Source organism: Symphalangus syndactylus, chromosome 6 (assembly GCF_028878055.3).
Source record: "Symphalangus syndactylus isolate Jambi chromosome 6, NHGRI_mSymSyn1-v2.1_pri, whole genome shotgun sequence".
NCBI lineage: Eukaryota > Metazoa > Chordata > Mammalia > Primates > Hylobatidae > Symphalangus > Symphalangus syndactylus.
The window spans coordinates 77,959,094-77,982,788 of record NC_072428.2 but is presented as its reverse complement, the minus strand read 5'-3'; the positions used below and the strand labels follow the sequence as shown (position 1 = coordinate 77,982,788).

At 37.0% G+C, this 23,695-nt stretch overlaps 1 long non-coding RNA gene across 1 annotated transcript; it reads right to left on the bottom strand.

Moving 5' to 3' along the window:
• Positions 1-6,829: 6,829 nt before the first annotated feature.
• LOC134736952 (uncharacterized) lies at positions 6,830-23,157 on the bottom strand. Its single transcript, XR_010121456.1, has 4 exons — positions 23,057-23,157; positions 22,068-22,171; positions 21,371-21,478; positions 6,830-7,142 (listed from the first exon to the last, which is right to left on the bottom strand). It is a non-coding gene; the product is annotated as an uncharacterized lncRNA (long non-coding RNA).
• Positions 23,158-23,695: the final 538 nt, after the last annotated feature.

Below are 23,695 nucleotides of genomic sequence, written 5' to 3'. Positions count from 1 at the left end.
TCTGGACAGAGCACGGTGATCCAAGTGGAGGATTTAGTTCATGTGGCTATTCTGCATGTGCTTTCTGCTCATAAAAGGACACTGGCCTTTCAAGTGCGCTGGTTTTGGTGACCTCCTGTGGGACTGACCTCTCAGGAAGGGGAATGGCTAGCTACTTTACAAAGGATAAGCAGGAAAAGGGAAGTGGTTTGGGCACTGCTTTCTTTTCCTTTTCGCTGGAATTCTGGCCTACATGAGAGAGTAGGGGTTGGAGGGTGGGTGGAGAGAAATGAGGGAGAATGTCTGGAGCCATTGAAAGGTAAATTAAGAGAGCTCCAAGGCCCAGTTACTCCAATTATTTGTAGTTAAAACATCATTATGAGCAATTAATGAGCAGCTATATGGCACATTTCTAAAAGTCTAAGCAATAACTAGGTATTATTCAGCAAGGCTGCTCTCTTCGCATCCAGGTGGTTGTAAGCAATACAATCTGATTTGGATGGCATTAGAAAGTGAAACAACAAAACACAAAGCAACCGCTTTCCCTACAACACACAAACAGACACACGCACACAGACACACACACACACACACACAGCCTCTCCTCAACAATGACATGGGTTATTTCACTTATTATGTAGAGTTATGAGACTGATAATTCAAGATACAACTATTATTTCCATTAAGATTCCTTAATACAAGCCACATATGCTTATTCTGGCTAATTTGAGCAACAAAAGAGTCATCAGAGGGCTATGAAGGTAGTTGATGACTAAAGAAAAGGCCTAAAATAACAGTTGTGAGAACAGTTTCAGGAGTAGCTCTGAGGGATCCCTCTGGATGAAAAACTCCAATTCTTTTTTTGTGTGTGTTTTGTTAAAGTTAATGTATTTGTATCTGGATTGAATAACAATGATAAACATAATAATTCAGTTAAACTTATATTTAATATGTGACAATTTATTTTGCCAGGAAGTGTTCTAGGGGCTTGAGATATATCAGTGAATAAAATGAACGAAGTTCTTTGCCCTTATGGGCTTACATTCAGTGTTTTTATAACGCATCTTGAAGTGTAGTCCTAAGCAATGTCAATTAAGGTGGTAAACTTTTTTCAATAACTTTTTTTTTGATAAACTTACCTAAAATTTAAGATTTTCTACAAATATTTGATACAGAGGTATGTATTTTATTCATTTTTAGAATGTGAGAAAGGCTACTAAAGTATCGTAATTATTGAAAAATATACAATAAACATATAACCGTACCTATATTTGGCTAGATGTTATACAAAATAACTCAATAAACTGTGATCTTTACCAAAACTATATTTATAATTTAAGGTTGAGATGTTGCATAATGAATTCAGTTTACTCATAAAACTGCTCTCTATACTGAACATAACACTTTTTAAAAAAACATTGTTAAACCAAAGGAACTCCTCAGAGTAAATACTTCGGGTAAGAATAGCCAGAGTATACTTCAATGTCCAAAAATCCCGATAACCTGGACACAGGATCTTTTGTAAGTACTTTGGGAAATTAAAAAAAAAAAAAAAAGAAAGAAAAGAAAAGTATGATTAACTTCAACTTCAAAGGTTATCTTAAGAGGGATAATTGCAATTTAGAGGATAACTTTCATGTAGAAACTCATCTTCATTAAAATCAAAACAAGAGATATAACAAGATAACAGAAGTTAACATAAGGCAGCTTGTGAATTCACAGTAAGTAGTTCCAGTATGACAAAAATGGTATTACACATATTGGATTTAATTTAAATAAAATAATACTCTTTCTTCCAATGAATCATCAAAGTCGTTAATTTGCAGGACAATTATATTTTGAAAAGTTAATTTTGTGTCTTCTTCTCCCCCACTTGCCCCTGTGAAGAGCTGAATATAGGAAAATAAGACAGTGTCCTACATTTGGAAGCCTCTTTGCTTTCCTTTCCTTGCTCTCTGCCTTTTCTTTTTAATAAAAGGATTCTCTATTTATTTCTTCATCACGCATCACACATGGCTGTGCACAGGCAATGGCGGCACACCACTGTTACTGTTAATGCCACAGCACCCACTCCTGCTGTTTAGCTGCCAGAAGAGCTCTTTAACGAACCCAAGAAAGCCAGACTCCATGCTGTTCTTAGCTAGTCCAAAGGCATTGTTTAATATAACCTTGAGATTTCGTTGCCTTCAACTGAAGCTTTTTCTTAGTCAAAGGCAAATAATGATGAATGTTACAATTAAACATTGAAGCATATCACAGTGGACTTTTCGATAAACAACCCAGTTGTTATTTTGTCTTAATTACATAGAATGACAAGGAAATAACTCTTTAGAAGTAGAAACATACTTCCTAGCCACCTTGATTTTTGTGAGTATATTATCTTTGCTGCCTAATAAGAAACTTTGGGCAAGTGGAATACAGGCTGTGAATTACTGGAAAGCCTGCAAAACCCTGGGCCACCAGTGACTCCATCCATCTCATGCACCATGGAAGGCAACCCATGAGTTCAGAACAGACATTTGTGTCTACAAAGGGAAAGAGGAGTATATTTTATATTGTCATTTTTCTACTGCTTCCAAACCATGTCCTTAGACTGTAAATTTCCCCTCAGAGAGTGGCATTTCTTCCTTCATGTTTGCTGCAGGAGGAATAGACCCCCAAATAATAAGCACAACTCCCTCCCGCTCTTGTCTAAGTAATACTTTGACATTGACCCTTTTACTCATGAAAGGTGATTTGAGATAAGGTCATAAAAGTATCAAAGGGCGTGAATCAGGATTTTTAGCTAGAGGAACCCTGACTCACCAGCTGCCATTGACCAAGTCACTTCTTCACTATGATGTCTGTGGAAGGTTTTCCCCTATACTCCCAAGAGAGCACTTTGTTTGGCTCTTTGCAGCTATACTGGGGGAATTGATTTGTGTGGAGTTTTTTGAGTTATGAATTTTGAACTGTAATGTGCTTCCTGAAGCTAGGAAAGTAAAATGGATGGGGCAAGCCTGGTAGCAATAGCTTGGAATCAATCGTCAGAAGGCCTGAATCTGACCCTAGACTTACATGCTGAGAAAAAATCTTGGAAATTACTTAGCAATTAATTTTCTTGTACATAACAGTCCTAGAAAATTTCAGCACTTAGAGTTTTTGGAAGCAACAGTGCATTGTGATTTAGAACATGGTGCTTATATTAGAATTGCATTCTCTGTAAATTATTACCTGCGTAACTAGTTACCTAACCTCTTTAAACTTCATTTTCTTCTAAGGTAAAATGATACTTACCATTAGGAGTTTTTGAATTAATAAGTGAGATAATCAAATAAAATTTTAAGATAATGTTCTACACATTGCCATTGTTGTTGTTACTATTTTCATTATAATTATTATGTGAAAATTAAATGAAATAATGGCTGAAAAATGTCCTGTAAAGGGTAAAGTTCTATCTGCACTAAAATTATTGAATAACAATTTAATATTAATAAAGCAATTTAATCCTCATAGCAACTCACTAGAAGTGTAAAATTTTAATTTCTAATGAATGAGCTTCCACACGCATTGCTTGATGTATTTTACTTACCGTCTCTGTGGAGCTTATTACTAGTAAGATCACCTTTTATAAATGTTTGGTTTGTGCTTAGGGAAATCTTATTATTTTCAAAATAATACCCAAACAGAATTTTACCAAGGTATAAGCACTCAATCATTATTTTGTTTAATAAAAAAATAAGTTACTCGCCAGGCGTGGTAGCTCAGGCCTGTAATCCCAGCCCTTTGGGAGGCTGAGACAGTGGATCACTTGAGGTTAGGAGTTCGAGAGCAGTGTTGCCAACCTGGTGAAACCCCATCTCTACTAAAAATACAAAAATTAGCCGGGCGTGGTGGCGCATGCCTATAGTCCCAGCTACTCAGGAGTCTGAGGTGGGAGAATTTGCTTCAACCCGGGAGGCAGAGGTTGCAGTGAGCTGAAATCCGCCATTGCATTCCAGCCTGGACAACAAGAGTAAAACCTAAAGTATAATTAAAAAAAAAAAAAAAAAAAAAAAAAAAAAAAAGAGTGAAACTCCATCGGGGAAAAAAAAAAACAAAAAAAACTAGGGAAGCTGACAGTGCAGCCTTCAGGGGCCTGAGAGCCCCTGGAAAACCACCAGTATATGTCCAAGAGTCCAAAGGCTGGAGAACCTAGAGCCTGATGTTCAAAGGCAGGAAGCATCTAGCATGGGAGAAAGATGAAAACTGGAAGACTTAGCAAGCCAGCTTATCCCGCCTTCGTCCTCCTGCTTTTTCTAGCCACACTTGCAGCAGATTGGATGGTGCCCACTCACACTGAGGGTGGGTCTTCCTCTCTCAGTCCACTGACACAAGTGTTTACTTCCTCTGGCAATGCCTTCACAGACACACCCAGAAAAAATACTTTCCATCCTTTAATCCAGTCAAGTTGACATTTAATATTAACCATCATGGAAGATAATTGTAAATTTCCTGATGACCTATAGTTGAAAATATTTTCCAAATTTTCTAATATAATAATAATAACTAACATTGTTGAATGGTTAATGTATACCATTTTAAAACTTTACATGGTTTGTTTATTTTATTTAAAGAACACTGATATAGTGCCTATTTACATACCAGATTCTCCACTAAGCCATATACAAATATTATTAAATTACATAAATTTCTACGTGTAAGTAATCACTTCTTAAAAGTCTCATTATTCTTGATTTATAGGTGGGGAAACTGAGCGTCTGAGAAGTCCTATAATGTGCTCAAGGTCTCAGAGCTATTGAATAGAACAGTCAGTACCAAAGACAGGATCCTATGTTTCTAAGAATATGATCTCATAACATAAACACTCCAATAGACAGTTAACCTTGAAAATAGAAACATTCACTCTGAGAATCAGAATCCAGTATTACTAAATCTAATGGTTCAGGACAAAAGTGAGATAATTCTCAAACTGGCAAAAAAAAAAAAAAATGGATGGAGAGGAACCTTCCATTTAAAATAAAGGAGAAGCAGGTTTGGGAGTTATTGTTAGGAATGTAAAACATCCACTTTCCCCCTCTGGTTTGTCTCCATCTAATTCCTAATCTAGACTATAGAACATGATGTATCAGTTTACTCCATATTTCATTACTTACATGGATCAAGAGCACAGGCTCTGAATTCAGGTTACTTGGTTCAAATACAGATTCTGCTGTCTGAATGTGGGAAATTTAAGTTTTCCTGAGAAGTTTCCTCATTTGTGAATTGGTGCTAGAATAGTACCTACCTCATAAGGTTATTTTGAAAGTTAAATAAAAGTTCTTAGCAGAGAGCATAGCATATATTAATTGATCAATAAATGCTCATTTTTAATGTCATCATTTTGAAAATGTGTTCCATAGAAATCTGATACAACAAGCAACTCACTGAAAAAAAGACTGCCTCTATTAATGAATTTGGGAAGTGTTACTTTTTCTTTAGTTTCTTCATAGAGAGTCACAATGTAAATTGTCATAATAAATGTGTTTAGCTCAGTATCTCTCAAACTCGTTTGTCCACAGAACCTATGTATGTATGGTGTTTCTGCACATGTGTATGTAAGCCATTCAATCCAAAAAACTAGTTTTTCACAGAACACATTGCTGGGAAATTGTGTCCCTCACTAAAATGTCTGAAATTGGAGTGATGAGAAATTGCAGAGTGGTGACTAATGTGATAATTCCAAATCTGGATCATATCAGTAAGCTTCAAATATCAGCATGTCTGTTAATGGGACTAAGGCACTTGCAACTTAGATTTCCTGAAGGTAACTTCATGTGTTTCTAGGAGAAACTCTTGGTTTGGCCTTCTGAATCTTAATCATTACTGCCATCAACACCATCATCATATCATCATCATCACTGCCTGCATATATTTAGTGGTTGAATATATGCCAAGCACAGTGCTAATGTTTTATTTGCATTAGTCCTAATGGCTGCCCTGTGAGGTAGGCATTCAACTCTAATTTTTACACAGTGGGACATGGGCTTAAAGAGGTTATGTGCCCAAGATAACAGGGTTAAATATAGAATACTCTCTTGTGTATCTAACTGTCCTGAAAAGTGGCTTGACATATTACTAGTGAGAATAATTGCTAGTGAAAAAGTTATAACAGTAGCTCACCTGGGGGTGTGCTAGGATCTGTGACTGGGCATTTCAGAAGCACGCCCTCTTAAGAGGCGAGTTTCCTCCAAAGCTCTGCCATCTCTGTGTGTGTCAGACAAATGTCCCCTCAAAGGCCCAGACTATCGGAAACCTAAAAGTAGCAAAGCAGCAGGAGGGAGTGTGGCCCATTTAGTGTTGAGAATGAGTTTGCTTCATCACAGAACAGTCTCTTTCTTTTTAATTTTGAAACAGTGAAGCTGAACTTCATCATGCTGCTCACATTAAGGTCTGTTACAGGTTTTCATGGTGCAGTGAAAGAGCCAGGCTTATACCTGGAGACCATCACTTAGTACCTATAGATGATAGGAACAGAAATATGTGGGACACGGGTCTGCAAACTATGCCTGTACAGCGTATCTGGCTTGTCCCCCATTTTTTGCATGCTTGTAAGCTGGGAATGGTTTTAAGATTTTAAAATGGTTACACTATATCTATGCAATATCCTCAATTGTGTTTCTTGGTTCATACAGCTGAAAATATTTACTGCCTGGCCTTTTAAAAAAACATTTGCTGATCCCTGATTCAGTATATTAATTTCATATACTGTCCAATGTTCACAGCTCAAACAAAAAAAATCAAAATAAAGATCAAGCACCAACTTAGCTTGACCATTACCGTTAAGGGAGAGGTTAACATTTTCTGCAGAAAATATTACCCATAGAAGGAATCCCAGAGAATGGTCAATTAGTGTTTTATTGCAGATTTAATTTGTATTTTAATAAATGCAGTATGTAATCTAAATATTTCAAAACATGACAGCCATGATGGTTACACCTTTTCTGGCCCTTCCTTCCCCATAGTTGATAGAAGCTAGGGTGAACACTTGACAAGTTATGTCAATCAGATTCTTTTTCCTGATGGATCAGGGAATAGGATTACAGTTAGCATCTGAATGTGGGTTGATTTTAGGCACAGTGAGATACTCTTGCTGTGTGAGTCAGCCATTTTAAGCATGTCCACAGAGATCAGAGAAAGTTATTCTGCAAAGGAATAAGAATCTGAGTAGAGAACAGAAGAGAATCAAGCAGAGAAACTACTACCTGATTACAGACAGCTGTCTAGTTTTTGATTTCAGGAATCTCTAGAGCTGCTTTCCAACATGGTAGTCACCTGTGGCTACTAAGTCCTCGCAATGTGGCTAGTCCAAATTAAGTTGTCTGTACCTGTAAAATATACATTAGATTTCAGAAACTTGGTGCAAAAAATAGTTTTAAAATTTCATTAATATTTTATATTCATTCCATGTTGAAATGACAAATTTTGGATACATTGGGTTAAAATCAATTTAACTTTATTCTCTTTTACTTTTTTAAAGTGGCTACTAGGAAATCTAACCTTATTAATGTGTTTCCTATTATCCTTCTATTAAGACACTGGTGCTCTAGAGATTCAGCTACTTTGATTCTAAGAAATACTGATACCTATATATTGCACTCCTCTACTCTACCTTATTTTTCTTTTGCTGAACCTAAATCAAGTTGGATTTAGTTAATGCAAAAAAAGACTCTTGATAAAACAATGAGCCCTTTCCACATACATAACTTATAGTATCTGATGCAATGGAAAAATTTTGCTCAATGTGACAATTTGCCAGAGCTAAAGACCTTATCCTTCATACTTCTGGTTCTAAAATGGCAGTGTAGAAGCAAGTTGGCTTCATCCCTACCCCGAAGAAAATGAAAAACAAATATACAGTGCTGAGATTATCACCAGCAATATCCCAGAAGTCAAGTATGGGAATGAGATAGTTTCTAAGGCCACAGAGAAGCAAAGCAACTCTGAGCAGATGGTAAGAGAATTGAAATTTCATATTTGTGGTGGCCCTTCTTCCAGTATGTCTGGCACAAAATGCACAGGACTCTTCCCTCTGACTCATGGTTTCTACACCAGAAAAAGTGAGATTGAGGTGGACAAGCAGCTTCCTACTATCTAGAATTCCCTGTCAGGGGAATAGTCCCTGCTTCAACCCAAAGGAAGCATTGGGAGCGACTAAAGGGGAGAAATATCCTTGAGCATAGCCAGAGACAAAGCAGGAGGAGGATGTATCACCCAGAGCCCTGGAAATTTTGCCCCATAACTAGGCCATAGCCAAATCAGAGTGGCTGTTCGGCAGCACCATACTGTAAGAGGTTTTATCCACAGTTACCATGGACAGAAACCACTAGCCAGCCTTCCCCACACTATCAAGATTTTCCCTTCGGGACCTCTCCCATTTAGGATGGGCAGCACTCTGTTTACTAAAACTGAGGCCAATGTGGGTTTAAGGTGCCAGAGCCATCTAGTACTCAAAAGAAGGCAGCAACCTAGCAGAAAAAAAAAAAAAGAATAGGTAAATTACAAAGAATTTCTAGGCAAAGATATTCAATAAAAAGTAAAACAAGCCAGATAGAGAAAACTAGAACAAATAACTAATCCTTTAATACGAAGAAACAGATATGGATCCCCAAAAATCAACAACAAACAGGGAACCATGACCTTCTCAAATGAACAAAGCAGGGAACCAGTAACTAGCTCTAATGAGACGGCAATATGTGGACTCTCTGACCAAGAGTTCAAAATAATAGTTTTAGAAAATTCAGTGCTCTTCAAAATTACAAAGAAAACAATTCAGAAATTTATCAGAAAAATTTAACAAAGATAATAAAATAATTTAAAAAATCAAACAGAAATATTGGGAAATGCATTATTGAGAAATGCATTTCCTGAACTTTAAATTTTGTTAGAGGACATCAACAGCAGGATGAATCAAGCAGAGGAAATAATCTGTGAGCTTGAAGGTAGGCTACTTGAACATAAACATTCAGAAAAGAAGAAAGAGTAAAAGGTAATGAAGGTAGCATGAAAGATAGAGAATTACTTCAAAGACCTAATCTAAGAATCTTCGTGTTCAAGAGGGAGTTAAGCAGGAGCAAGGGGTAGAAAGCTTATTCAAAGAAATAATAACATAAAACTTTCTAAAATTTGAGACAGAGACAAATATCCACGTACAGGAATATCAGAGAACACCAAACAGATTAAAAACAAATAGGACAACCCCAAGACATATAACAAGCAAATTCTCAAAGGACAAGGACAAAGAGAGGATTCTAAAAGCAGCAGCACCAAAACAAAAGCAGCAAATAACATATAAAGGAGCTCCAATGATCAGGCAACAGCCTTCTCAACAGAAAATACAGAAGCTGGGAGGGAGTGAAACAACATTTCAAAGTGCTCAAAGAAAAAACCTGGCATCTAAGAATAGTGTATCCAGCAAAGGTATCCAAATATAAAGGTGAGAGAAAGATTTTTCCAGACAAAACCTGAGAGAGTTCGCTACCACTAGACTTGCCCTATAAGAAATGCCAAAGGGAGTTCTTAAATCTAAAAGAAAAATTACTAACATGCCAAAAGAAAACATTTGAAGGTACAAAACCTACACTAGTAAAATTAAGTACATGAGCAGATACAAAATGTTGTAATACCATAATTGTGATGTGCAATCCACTCATAACTCTAGTATGAAGGCCAAAAGACAAATGTATCAAAGTAATAAAACTTACAGCAACCTGTTAAGAAATAGCTAATAAAGAAATATGTACATTAAGACAAAATCAAGTCAAAATGTTTGTTTGCTTGGGGGTGATAGAGTTAAATTATAGAAGTTTTTTTTAATGTTTACTTTGTGTCTTTTCCTTATGATCTAAGTTGTCACCTTTTAAAAATAACTTATTATATCCATAAAATGTGTTTTGTAAACCTCATGGTAACCACAATGAAAAAAACCTATAATAGATTAATTAAAAATAAAAAATGCTGAATTCTAGTGTGCTACCAGAGAAAACTGCTGAACCACAAAGGAAGACAGTGTCAAAGGAAAGAAGAAAGAAACGATTACAAACAACCAGAAAACAAATAACAAAATGGCAGTAGCAAATCTCTACTCATCAGTAACACTGAATGTAAATGGACTGAAATCTCTAATTAAAAAGTCTATAGGAAACCCACTTTACCTATAAAGACACATAGAGACTGAAAGTGAGAGAGTTGAAAAAGATATTCCATGCAACTGGAAACCAAAAAAGAGCAGGAGTAGCTATACTTACATCAGGTAAAATAGACTACAAACCAAACACTGTAAGAAGAGACAAGGTTACTATATAATGAAAAAGAGGTCAATTCAGCAAAAGGATGTAACAATTATAAATATCTGTGCACCCAACATCAGTGCTTTCAAGTACATAAAGCAAACTTTAATAGATCTAAAGAGAGAGATAGCCTGAAATACAGTAATGGTAGGGGACTTTAACTCCTCATGCACAGTAATAGACAGATCATCCAGACAGAAAACCAACAAAGAAATATTGTTGTTAATTACTTAGTAGACCAAATAGTCTTAACTGACATTTATAGAATGTTGCCTCCAACTGCTGCAGAATATACACTCTTTTCATCAGCAATTGGATCATTCTCCAGAACAGACCACATCTTAGGCCACAGAACAAGTCTCAAGAAATTTGAAAGAGTAGAAATCATATAAAATATCTTTTCTGACCCCAATGGAATAAAATCAGAAATCAATAACAAGAGGAACCTCAAAAAATACACCAACACAGGGAACTTAAACAACATGCTCCTAAATGATCAAGTGGTCAGTGAAGAAATTATAAAGGAAATCAATCAATTTCTTGAAACAAATAAAAATGGCAATACAACATATCAAATCTAAGGGCCCAGTAAAAGCACTACTAAGAGGGATGTTTATAGAAAAACAGCTATATCAAAAAAATAGAAGGACTTCAAATAAACAACTTAAGGGTGTACCTCATGGAGGAAAAATAAATAGTAGAAGGAAGGAAATAATGAACAAAGCAGAAACAAATGAAATTGAGACTAGAAAAACAATACGGAAGATGAACAAAACAAAAATTTGGCTTTTTGAAAAAAAGAAACAAAATCAACAAACCTTTAGCTAGACTAAAAAAAAAAAAGAACTAAATAAGTAAAATTAGAAATGAAAATAGAAATGAAACAACTGAGACCACAGAAATACAAAGAATCATTAGAGATCATTATTAACATAAACAAATGCCAACAAATTTGAAAACCTAGAATAAATAGATAAATTCCTGGACACATACAACCTACCAAGATGGAACCTTGAGAAACAGAAAATCTTAGCAAACCAATAATAAATAAGAAAATTGAAGCCATCACAAAAAGTCTCCCACCAAAGTAAAGCCTAGGACCTGATGGTTTCACTACTGGATTCTACTAAACATTTAAAGAAAAGCTAGTATTAGTCCTAATTAAACTCTTCAAAAAAACTGAAGAGGAAGGAATACTTCCAAACTTATTCTACAAGTTAGGCATTACTGTAGTTCCAAAACCAGACAAGAGCAGAACAGCAACAATAACAAACTACAGGTAAATATCACTGATGAACACAGATGCAAAAATTCACAATAAAATACTAGCAAACTGCATTCAACAACACATTAAAGAAATTATTCACCGTGATTGATTGAGATTCATCCCCGGGATGCAAAAATGATTCAACATATGTAAATCAATAAATGTGACACATTACATTAACAGAACCAAGAACAAAAGACATATAATTTCAATAGATGCTGAAAGAACATTTGATGATAAAATTCAACAGCCTTTTGTGATAACATTCTTTTATCAAACTGGGTATAAAAGGAACTGACCTCAACATAATAAAGACCATATATGACAAACTCATAGCTAACATTGTACTAACTGGGGAAAAATTTAATACCTTTCTTCTAAGATCTGGAACAAAACAAGGAAAGCCACTTTTGCTACTTTTGTTCCACATAATACTGGAAGTCCTGGCCTAAGTAATCAGAAATAAACAAAGAAAACGTGGCTGGGCACAGTGACTCACGCCTGTAATCCCAGCACTTGGGAGGCCGACGTGGGTGGATCACTTGAGGTCAGAAGTTTGAGACCAGCCTAACCAACATGGTTTCACCATGTCTCTACTAAAAGTACAAAATTAGCCGGGTGTGGTGGTGTATGCCTATAATCCCAGCTACTTGGGAGGTTGAGGCAGGAGAATCACTTGAACCTGTGAGGTGGAGGTTGCAGTGAGCTGAGATCGCATTATTGCACTCCAGCCTGGGCAACAAGAGCAAAACTCCATCTCAAAGAAAAAAAAAGAAAAAAATGCAAATTGGAAAGAAGGAAGTCAAATTAAGCTTGTTGACGGACAACATGATTTTATACTTTGAAAACCTAAAGGTTCCATCAAATAGAACCAACAAACAAATTCAGTAAATGTCCAGGATTAAAAATCAACATACAAAAATTAGTAGCATTTATATATACACAACAAACAATCTGAAAATGAAATCAAGAAAGCAATCCCGGTTACAATATCTATAAAGAACATAAAATACTTAGCAATCAATCTGACCCAAGAAATTAAAGATTTATACAAGGAAAACTATAAGACACTGATGAAAGAAATTGAAGAGGATACTAAAAGCTGGAAAGATATTTCGTGTTCAAGAATTGGAAGAATCAATATTTTTAAAATGACAATTCTACCTAAAGCAATTTATAGAGTCAATGCAATACTTATCAAAATACTAATAATGTTCTTCATAGAAATAAAGAAAAATTCTAAAATTTATATGGAACCACAAAAGACCTCAAATAGCCAAAGTAATCTAGAGTAAAAAGAACAAAGCAGAAGGCATCACACTATCTGACTTCGAAGTATACTGTAAAGCTGTAGAAACTTAAATCAGCATAATACTGGCATAAAAACAGACACATAGGGAACCCAGATATAAATCTATGTATTTAGAGCCAACTCATTTTTGACAAAGTTTCCAAGAACATACAGTGGGAAAAGGACAGTGTCTTCAGTAAATGGTACTGAGGAAACTAGATAACCATATGCAGAAGAATGAAACTAGACTCTTATTTTTCATCATATACAAAAATCAAATCACAATATGTTAACGACTTTAATCTAATACCTGAGATTTTGAAACTACTAGAAGAAAACTTTAGGGGACACTCTAGGACACTGGTCTAGGCAAATTTTTTTTTTGTGTGGGTAAGACCTCAAAAGCACAGGCAACCAAAGCAAAAATGACAAATGGGATTACAACATGCCAAAAAGCTTCTATACAGTGAAGAAAACAATCAACAAAGTGAAGAGGCAATACACAGACTGGGAGAAAATATTTGCAAACTATCTATCTGACTAGGGACTAATAAACAGCATATATAAGGAATTCAAACAGCACAATAGCAAAAAAAAAAAAAAGAATCTGATTTTAAAATGGAGAAAATATAGAAAAATATCTGAGTAGTATTTCTTAAAAGAAAACATACACATGGCCAACCAGTCTATGAAACATCACTAATCATCAGGAAAATGCAAATTAAAACCAGAGTGAAATATCATCTCACCCCAGATAAAATGACTTTTATCAACAAAACAGGCATAACAGGTGCTGGTGAGGATGTGGAGAAAGGGGAACCCTCCTACGCTGTTGGTGGGAATGTAACTTAGTATAGCCACTATGGAAAAGTGTATGGAGCTTCTCCAAAAAAGTAAAAACATAATTACCATATGATCCAGCAATTCTGCTACTGGTTATATATCCAAAAGATAGGAAATCAATATACAGAAAAGATATCTGCACTCTCATGTTTATTGCGGTGCTGAATTTACAATAGCCAAAATATGGACTCAGTCTAAGTGGAACTGGAGGTCATTATGTTAAGTGAAATAAGTCAAACACAGACAGATGAATATCACATGGTTTCACTCATTTGTGGGAGCTAAAAAAGATGGATCTCATGAAGATAGTGATTAGAATGATAGTAATCAGAGGCCACGAAGGGTAGAGAGGGGAGGATGAAGAGAAGTTGATTAATGAGTACAATATACAGTTTGATAGAAGAAATTAAGACCTAGTGTTTGATAGATAGTAAGCTGACTACAGTTTAGGATAATCTATTGTATATTTCAGAATAGCTAGCAAATGTTTCTAGCATAAAGAAAAGACACATATTTAAGGTGATGGATATCTCAATTACACTGATTTAATCTTTACAAATTATGTGAATGTATTACATTATCACATGCACCCCCAAATATGTACATCTATTATGTAACAATAAAAAATAAAAACATTAAAAAGGACATACGTATTATTCCTTAATACAGCATTAAATAATATTAAAAGCTACCATTTATTGGGCATTTATGTTGTATCACTAAGGCTGTTATGTGATTTGCCCAAGGTGATATTGCTAATAAGTGAGGGTGTTGGTTTGATCCTCTGCTCTTGAACTTTAGATTCTCTCAGTCATGAATTGATGGCAGTTGTGCCAGAGATAGGGTTGTGATGTGATTTGTGTTGACTTGGTTTGCATATATAAAGCAAATAGTGGGCATCAAGGGTCATGAAAGTCCCTAGGGGAACTAAGGGAAGTGAAAGACTGGCTGGAAAAAAAAAAAAAAAAAAGGAAACCACTCTTTCCCTCTTCCTTACTGTGTGCTCAGGTAACATGTCAGACACATAGGTAGAATATCAAGTCCCTGCTGTTTCTGTTGTGTCACTCCTGGGAAAACTAGACTTTCTGCAATCTCTGCAGGATGTATTGGAGTAATCTAGCTCATCAGGAGGCCCAGACGGATTGCAATACTTTGGGAATGTGCACTAAGTCAGAGGGGGAGCTTCTGTGAGCTGCAGGAGACAGATTCCTTTTGGCTAAAGAATGGCCTCACAATCTTCTGCTTCCTGGCTGCAGCCTCTGCTGCTGCATTCACGTTAGCATGAGCTCCCCAGAGATGATCTCCTCTCAGAGCTTGGAACAGAACCCTGTTCTCTAGGAAAAGTTAATTCATATCATATGGAGGAACAAATTACTTCCAGATAATAGATTATTTTCTTTGTCTTTTCATAAGATCAGACTCAATAATAAAAATCTTAATAATGATGATGATAATGACACTATAGAAATGCAAAGTCTTTGGATTGTTATTCTTGCACAAAACCATTTAAGAATCCTAATTTTACTGCATACTTATATTGGCCAGGCAATTGTTTAGTTTTCCTTCATCATATTCTTTTGTCACTGATGTATTGAGTTTCCAGATGCTTATTGTACTCTGTGACTAGTTATCTATTGGAACAATTATATTAACTACCCTATCACTAGAAAAATAGTTTTAAAAGTTTAAAAAGTTTAAAAAGTAAAAGAAAACTGATAAGATTATACTGAGTGGCATTTCCAAATTTTTTGGAAATGCATATTGAAATTGTTAGAGAATAAAATGAATGTATTATACACAAAAAAGAAACAAATGTAATGAACTCATCTAACTTGTTATTGTATAAAAAGTTCTATAAAAGACACAAACAACTCTTATGTCAACTTTTTAAATCCAACTTATAATAATGACATTAAAATGAGGGGAGAAGAAAACTATCTGAAACCAGGGCAAAATTTGTAGAAAATGCCTCTAGAGCCTTCCACAAATGTGTTAGATCTGCCTTGCACACACATTAGCAGAATACAATAGAAGAAAATCCTCAGCAACCCTAAGGAATGCCCTTTTATTCTCTGGTGCAGACTTGTCCTTCCAGAAACCATCTACCACTTTCTTTGGATTGTTCATAGTCCACTTTCTCTGGAGAAACACAAGACAGGTTTCTGGTTCATAATGGCTCATACCTTTCCCCTCCAATTTTGCAGCCAGAACCCGTGTATATTTCACACCCTAATTGGGATCAGCCTTCTGAATTCCAAATGAACTTTTCATGGGTCCCAAGTGCAGTTTGCAAATACTCTCTTCTTCCACATATCTGCATTCTTTCTAAGGCCAGGTGTGAGGTAGGTGAGTTTAATCACTTTGTAGTGCATAAGGGATTAAAGGTTTATAGGTTTTTCTTGGGCTGCAGTTCCATAGTCCCCTCTTTTCTTCTCCTTCTCTTCTCCCTCCCCCATTGCCTCTGCTTCTCCCACCCCTCCACCCACTCCAGGGCCTTTGGGGTAACTCTCTTGCTTTCTGATATGATCTTCTTCTGGCAAACGAGTTAAAGTGTTAGTGGAGACTGGCTCTGTATTTCCTCTCTTAAAAGTAAAATCAAACTGCAAAATCAGCCCACAAGAAGAAGTAATTTCAAAAGCCATGGCTCATGTTCCACAAGCCTCTTGAGCTCTCTCATCTCCCCCCTCAACAATGCACCCCTAGGGCCCATCGAAGTGAGGCTTTCCAAAAGGCCCCAGTGAAAGTGGCAAGCAGCTCCTGAGTTGTTTTCCTGTCAGAAACAAGGGGTTCTCGTCACTTGTCATGGCTGCATAGCCACTTTCAGAGTCCATTTGGAAGCTTTTGGCCTCTACTGCCAAGAGAGCGCTGAACTGTTGGTGTGGCTGGACAGTGAAATGGTGACTTTGTGAGAGGAAAAGTCGGAGAATTTAATTGTACTCATCTCTCTGCTCTTTACAAAAAAGAGGAGAAGATTTTCTAGTTTTAAGTTTCAATCCATATCAATAAAGTTGAGAACGGTGGGTAATATAAAGAAAACAGTTGCTTTGTGTGTTTTTTTGTTTGTTTGTTTTTGTTTTTGTCTCCCTCAGTGTATGCTGGGTGTGGCTAGAGCCTTGGAGACTCCATTGCCTCTCCTGCCCTTCGTGTCTCTGCTGACTTGTAGCAAGAAGTATAATTTTCAGACTGAGATACAAGGAGTACGTTTTATACTGTGTTACAAGGAGTATGATTTTCAGACTGATTCAGAAAACTCAAAAAGCAAGGTTTTGAGCTACACTCTTTGTAACAACATGTTACAAGGGGTATGTGTATAAGTGTCCTGTGATTGAGAGATTTGCAGATTGTTAAAACAATCTCCTGTGAGCTTTAGGTATATTAGATTAAAGGAATAATACATGGAAGTTCTGAAATAGGAGAAAGAAAATAGAACAAGCTATGTATTGCAGTGTGTGCATGTATGTGTTTGTGTAAGACAGCAGATACCATACATTGTGATTCTAAGATGCTTTTTTTCCCCAATTTTAAAGCCTCAGATATTGGGATATATCATACAGTCACTGTACTCTGAAAGAACGGTGTCAGAATAATCAGCAGTGTTTTTTTTTTTTTTTTTCCTTTTGTAGAGTCACACAAAATATTAGGTGAGTCTTTTAATTGATCAGAGTAAAAAGTCGTGGGAGAGGGTGAGAGTAATGGATAGGGTAGCACAGCTGGGGCTTAGAGAGAAGAAGACCTATAAAGGAGAAATTCTTGTTACCTGAGGCTTCTGGCACTTTGCTACTCGGTTGCTAAATCTGATCTACCCTCACACTATGGCAGATAAGTTTACTGTCACACACGCAATTTTCTCTCCCCTTTAGTAATAATGTAAGGTTGTTCCAGGGAAGTGACAACCCAAGAGGAGACCATCTTTCCCAGTGTTGTCCTCTGTGGCCTCCTTGCATTCAGAGATGACCACGTGATTGATTCTTTTTTTTTCTTTTTTTTTGTCTTAGAGTGTAAACAGAAGTGATGAGTATCTAGAAAAGAGTTTTTAAGTAATATTTCTTTTCCACACTCTTGTATCTCCTTTTATCTGTTGGATGCAAAAAATAATAATGAAACCTTGGGGGATCAGAGAGCCAAGGGATGTGAACCTTCTAGCTGTCCATAACACCAAGTCAAAACGAGCTGCCTACCCCTCATTTGAGGAGGGGGCTTAATTTTTTAAAAAATATCCAGTCAAAAGAAAGGAAAAAGGAATATTTAGGAGGTCCAGATATATCTAAAAGCACTTCAAAAGCATTTCTAAAGTAGAAAGGATGAGAATTTATTTGAGTCCACATGGCTTATATATGAATCATCAGTGAAAGTTAGAGAGGATAGTTTCAGCTTAATTTAATAAATGCATTCTAATTAATTACTGTATTCCAAGTGGCCTTGCCAAATAGTACTCCCTGACACTAATTTTGAATGAACATCTAAGGACATTCATGCTTTAGACAGAGTGAAGAAAAGATGATGTCTAAGGCAGCATTCCTCTCAGTGTTTATTATGTATGTATAAGTAGCATTTTGATGTGGTGGAAGGAGTGTTAAATGTTATGGAGTCTTGATGACAAAGACTAAAATCTTCTATGCGGAAATATTCTGCTAGACAAGTAAAGGGAATGAATAGCTTCATATTTTCTTGACTAAGTGGGTAAATTTCAAAGTCAGGAAAATGCCATAGGATTCTTCAGGTGTTGCTTCACCAGCCAGAAACCTCTGTGGCTGGTGGTGCCTCGGCGGCTGGTGGTGCCTCTGCTTGAGTCTTGCTCGCACCCACTGGGCTCGTTTTACCCACTTGGCCCAGCAGGCTGTGCTTGGCTCGTGCTACTGGCCGGGATCCCATGCCTGCCAAGGGTGAGCCAGGCACGGAGTGGTGAGGGGCGTGTGAGTGAGTGAGTACAGGTCTGGCCTCTGTGCACAGCCAGGCATGCTGGCTGCTGTGGTGGGGCAGGCAGCTCCAGAGCCACCCTCAGGCCTTCCCACCCCAGGCCACATCCTCACTCTCGTGCTAGTTGGTGCTCACAGTTTTAGCCTTAGAAGCAGTTTCCAGAGGGGGCAGAGGCAGTGGGGAGGCTGGCATATCAGTGCTGCCCCAACCACATGCACACCCGGTCAGGTCACGACAGTGCCCAGGCTTGGTTATCGGGACATGTCTACAACTTTGCTGCACTGTGAGCCGGGGGCTGGAAGAGGCCAGCGATTGGCAGCAAGCATTTCCAAGCCTGTGGGAACAGGGTACTGTCCAGGCCCCCGAGAGTATAGGGTGGCCCAGGTCTGGAGCCAAGGCTGACAGGCTTCTGCCACCCCCAACTCGGTAGGGTGCAGGCCTCCTGCCAGGATCACCTATTTCCGGCCCCTGTTGGCTCTACAGAGTGAGCAGCCCTGGCTGCGCCTACCCCGCTGCTTATGGTGTCCTTGCAGTGGCCACTCCAGACAGACCACCATGGCCATTAAAAAGATAATGAAAAGTTATTGTAAGTAGGAAATCATTTAGTCAATAAACATTTAATAAGCACTTAGGATCTAGATGACACCATTTTATGCAAGTACAGGGCATGGCTCCCGTTCTCAAGGACATTATGATCTATTGGGGAAGACAGGGTTTGTTCACTTTTGAATATTCATTATTATCCATTGTAAGATCACCAGGGCAAGTGGAACATACCAAGGAGACAGTGTACTAGAAGGAAATAAGCCCCTATTTGTAGTCAGAAGAACAAAATTTAAGGTTTGTTTCTGCCTCTGACTGGTTATGAGGTCTTTAGTAACTTATTAATATTTTGATGCTCAATTTTATTTTTATCATAAACATAATGCATATTTATATTTCAAAATTTGGAAACATTCACAGCTTTACAACATTTAGTGAACATTAATCATTACTTCCAAACTCAGAGAGTGACTTAATAATTTTCGATGGTCTCTTCCAAAAAGTATTAGGCATGTATAAAAATAGACTATTTTATTATCTACGGATTTGAAGTTACAAGTATTCTTACCCCAAAGATAAAGCTTATATGGCAGACACATGTGAAGGTAAGAGTGATTATAGATAGAGATCACAGAGAGGATTCCTAAGCAGATAATCCTGAACCTTCAAGCAGTGCCAATGGAAATACACCTGGTGGAGAGAAGGGGAGGCAGTGCCTTGACTCTTTATATTTTAAAAAATGAAAAGATGAAAGGATGAATAAACATTTCAAAGCATTCTAAAGATTCAGAAAGAGAAGGAGGAGGAAAATCCCAACCCAACATTTTGTGTCTTTCTCTACCTCATATCATTTAACTCTCACAGCAGTTCTGTAAGAGTGATTACTGTGTTATTGTCCCATTTTACAGATAAAAATATGAAGAAAACAGAGCTCATATAACTTGTATGTCCTGGAGGCTGAATTTGAAACTACTTTGTATGAGTCCCAAACCCCTGTTTTTCCCTCCAGCATGACCCACAGAAATACTCTAGAACAGAGGGAAGTGTCTTCTGCTAACTGCCAAAATAGATTAATCATTAAGAAAAAAGGGGTGTAAGGAAATTAATGAACAATTTCTTTCTGTTACAAGCCTCTCTTTTACAAGCTTTGCTTAGAAAATTGTGTATTTTGGCATTCGGTTGAAATGCTTAATCATCTTTCCATTCTCTACTCCCACTTAAATAAGAGTTAAGGGGAAGGCAGGAAAAAAGTTTAGTCAGGCAAAGGAAGCAACTGGTACCTTCTTAACATTAAAGGAGCTATTTCCTTCTGTACTTGAAAGAGGAAAATGTAGCTAGTGGGGCTGTTTGTCTGGGACCTCTGTGCCTGAGGGAATCACTTATTTTCTCTTCACTGGGAAATGTATGTAGGGAGACAGATAATTCCTTCTCATAAATTGGTTGTAACTAAGGTGGTCAAAGCTGGCAAATAAAAATTCAACAACATGGATGAGTCTGGAAGACATTATGCTAAGTGTGAGTATGCCTCATGTAAGTGAGATATTTGGTCTTCTGTGGCTGGCTTAATAGCTACAGTGAGCTATAATTGTACCATTGCAATCATGGTGAAATATTTAAAATAGTTCAACCAGGCCAGGTGTGGTGGCTCATGCCTATAATCCCAGTGCTTTGGGAGGCTGAGCCAGGAGGATCACTTGAAGCCAGGGGTTTAACATCAGCCTGAGCAACATAGTAAGACCCTATCTCTACAAAAAAAAAAAAAAAAAAAAATTGGCATGATGGGTTATGCCTGTAGCCCCAGCTACTTGAAAGGTTGAGGCAGGAGGATCACGTGAGCCCAGGAATTTGAGGCTGCAGTGAGCCATGATTGCACCATTGTATGCCAGCCTGGGTGACAAAGTGAGACCTTGTCTCACTCTCGAAAAATAAAAAAATAAATAAAAAAACAGTCTAGTTCACAGAAACAGAGTATAATGATGGTTGCCAGAGCCTGGGAGAGATGGGGGATGGGGAGTTGTTCAATAGGTTTGAAGCTTCAGTTTTTTAAGATGAACAAGTTCTAGAGATCTACTCTACAATATAGTGCCCTTAGTTGACAATTCAGTATTGTACATGTAAAAATTGAATAGCATCTCATGGTAAGTGTTTTTACCACAAAATTCAAAATAACAAAAAAAAAAGGAGAAAGAAGAAACTTTTAGAGGTGATGGATATATGTATTACCTTGATTTTGGTGATGGTTTCACAGATGTATGTGTATCTCCAAACTCATCAAATTGTACAAGTTGAATGTGTCCAGTTATTTGGCATATCAATTATACCTCAATAAAGCTGTTTAAAAAAGAATATGGAGGGCCTAGTTATATTTGAATTTTAAATAAGCAATGAATACTTTTTTAGTATAACCCAAATTTTTAGTGTATGTGCCAAATTATACTAAATGATTATTTATTGTTTATCTGAAAATCAGTTTAACGTGAAGCCCTATATTTTATCTGGCAACCCTAATTGTAACTGATAGCCATGCATCATGGCTAGCTATTGCTAAAAGTCAAAGGAAAAACAAAGAGTGAAAAACCTCAAAATCTAAGTGCTGTCTAGGCCTTACACTTATCTCTGCTGGAATATGAACTGGAAGCATGACCTAAAACTCTATCCACAGGCTCATCTCAATTTCTGGCTAGTTGATTTTCTGGGCTGTTCAGCCCAAGCATCCTAATTTAAAGTGCTTTCTGTGGTTATAGTTGGAAGAAATAATTGTGCTTATAATTCAGTGTAAATAATAAAATCAGTCCCTTAATTGTGCTCTCTGAAATAAATTTGCAGTTTCTATCTCTGTATATTTTATGTTTATTCATAATTTATTACTACCGTATTGATAATGTAGGAGTTAGCAGATTAGATGACAGAATAGTTGTACTTATCTCTGAGATGATGAAAACAAAACATCTTGTTAATCAATCACCCGGCTAGACACTTAGCCAGATTCTCTCCTAAGAGAATTTCTCCAGAGCCATGTCATTACTGAAAGAGAAAGTAAAAACAAACAAACCAAAAAAGGGCTTGTTATACATGGACTCACTCCCAATTTGTGGTTCTCTCAAGGTCACAGCCATTTGCTAGTGAATGAAGTTTCAGGACTTACTCCTTCAACCTGCTTCTGCTCACTGTTATATTACTGAAGTACTGAGCAATGAGTAAATGTATTAACCAGATATTTGCAGAGTCAGTTTCATTCTTTATATTCAATTACCTATCATATTAAAGAGGATGGATTTTGCAAAACTTTAGGTATATCTGGAATGCCATCTGGGAAAATAAGTAGTCTTGAGACTGCAGAATTCGTAGGCTTCCACACTGAAAACTTAGGCTATGAAAGGTTTCAGAAATTCTTTTACAATTATAGTTTCTAATTAGCTCACATTATTTATATTACTTGGTCCCCAACCAAATGGCCACACCTACAGGAAGGTTCAAACGGGCCAAATTTTATTTAATTGAGTTTAAATAAGATAAACAATATCGAACTAACGACTTAATCGCTCTTTACAGTTTACAAATGATTTCATTTTGAGATTATGATATTTAATCTTTTGTGTTATCTCCAACCCTCCTCTCTGCTATTGTTACATTTAAAAAAGTGTGAGATTCGGCTGGGCTAAGGTCACACAGTGAACACGTTGCTCCAGGCACCACACTTAAATAACTTTATGTAACAATAACAACCACAGCAAATACTATAATGATGCAAATAATAGTAAAATGATCCAATAACAATTAACAGTTACTGAGGCAGGAGAATAGGGTCCAGAGGCAGAGAACCTAAGGCTGATTCACACTGAATTCCTAGAACTGAATCAGAAGGAAAACCCCACCTCTCCACACCCAAGTAACAAAACGATCAGTTACCTTTGCACCGGGTTGCAGATTAAAAATGGAAGGTACCTCTGACTGGTCCCCTCCTGCAACCAATCAGACTGGTCAAGGGCCAGTTCTTCTTGTGTAACTTTGTAACTTCACTTCAGCCTCTGATTGGTTGTCTCCCACAACAAATATGACGTGATGGGCCACTCCTTCCTTTATATAGGGTGTAATCAAGTACCCAGTGGGAAACCTCTAATGGATATTTAAGCTCCAGAAAATTCTGTAACTAGCTCTCTTGAGCCACTTGCACAATCCCACTCCTAGTCTGTGGAGTGTACTTTTGTTTCAATAATTCTATGCTTTTATTACTTCATTCTTTCATTTTTTGTGCATTTTGTTCAATTCTTTGTTCGAAACGCCAAGAACCTGGACAACTCATAGTCAAGACCCTCCACTGGTAACATTACAATATGCTTGGCCCTGTTCTAAGGACTGGAGTGTGTATGGTTATTCACAGAAGCAGAAACAGGCTCAGAGACGTGAAAAAATTTTCTCGCATTTTCAGAGCTGGAAAGAAGTGGAACCTGGATTTAGACATAGGCAACTCTAGAGCCTGAAGTTCCACTATGATCATTATTAGAACATTAAAACGTCCAACACAAAGAAATGATACATGTTTGAGGT